Genomic DNA, 1,483 nt, shown 5'->3' on the forward strand with positions numbered 1-1,483 from the left:
CGGGGGCGGCGGGCACTGGGGGGTGCAGTATGCAGCGTCCAGTGGGGGTGTGCAAGGTGCAGTATGGGTGCAATAAGGTTCAAGGTGCAATGGGTGTAGTTTGCAGTGGCGTGGAATGGGGTGCAGTGTTCAGTGGGGGTGCAATGATACAGTGGGGGTGCAATGAGGTGCAAGGTGCAATGGAGGTGCAGTGGATGTAGTTTCAGTGGGAGTGCAATGGGTTGCAGTGTTCAGTGAGGGTGCAGTGGGGTGCAGTGTGCAGTGGGGCTGCAATGGGTGCAGTGTAGTGTCATGGGTGCAGGAGGGCTGCAATGGGGTGCAGGATGCAGTGCATTGTGCAGTGAAGTGCAGTGGGGGGGGGGATGCTGTAGGGAGCATCAGTCTTGTGCGTCTCCAGCGTCCGGGCTGTTTGCTTTTAGGCACAAGCAGGACTCGGTGACACACAAGGAGCACAGTTGACCCCCACCCTGCAACACACAAGTGACCACAACGACGAAGCAGTGGGTGTTACAGACACATGCACCGGATATTACAGACCCACCCCCCCAACACCTTCTCACTCCCCCGTGACAATGCGCTGGATCCTGTGCGTACACACACACACACACACACACACACACACACACACACACACACACCAGGCACTAGGGCCCCTAATTAACTCCTCCTTCCATCCCCGCATCCCTCCGTCCTTCTGCCCATTCCTCCGCCTCTTCCCCTGGCTCTGCATCCATCCCTGCCTCTCTCTGCTCAGCACCGCATCCATCTCTCCTTCCCTCCCTCCCTTCATCCTTCCAGCCAGTCCACCCTACTTCTCTCCAGCCCCACAGCCCCACTCATCCCTCCACCCCTACACACACATACACACACACACACACACACACACACATATACTGTATCCACAAGGCACTGCGCAGAGAGGCCTGCACACCCTGGCCCCTGCACACATCCCAGGCACACACGCACACTCACTCACACTCAGTGCTGCACACCGGCTAGGGCATATGATGCACGCACCTGACTGCAGGCTGCACACGAAGAGATGTGCGGAGCATTGCACTTGCACCTCGGGCTCGGGGGCACAAGCAGTGGGCACCAGTGGTCCACACAGGCTCTCACACGCAAACACGGCACACACCCCCCCCACAACCCCACACCAGCCCTGAGCTCTCAGCCACTCCAAGGACCTCCCCTACCTCCACCTCTAACCCCCTAGCCCTGAGCTTCCCCCCATGTCCAGCGCCAAGACCTGCCCTCACCTCGGGATCCCAAGTCCCTGTCCCCACACTACAGGGTTCTCGCATCTACCTCCCCTTCCCTACCCCCCATACAGCCATCCCTATGCCCCCCCATTCACCCTGCAACCCACCCCTTCCTCGCCCAGGGTCCCCCTCCCCTGCCTCGGGTCACCTGCACCTACCTCCCCCTTCCCCACCCAAGAAACCCGCACCTACCCCACTTCCCCACCTAGCCCTGCCCCCAC

This window comes from Alligator sinensis, unplaced genomic scaffold, assembly GCF_000455745.1.
Source record: "Alligator sinensis unplaced genomic scaffold, ASM45574v1 scaffold647_2, whole genome shotgun sequence".
Classification (NCBI taxonomy): Eukaryota; Metazoa; Chordata; order Crocodylia; family Alligatoridae; genus Alligator; species Alligator sinensis.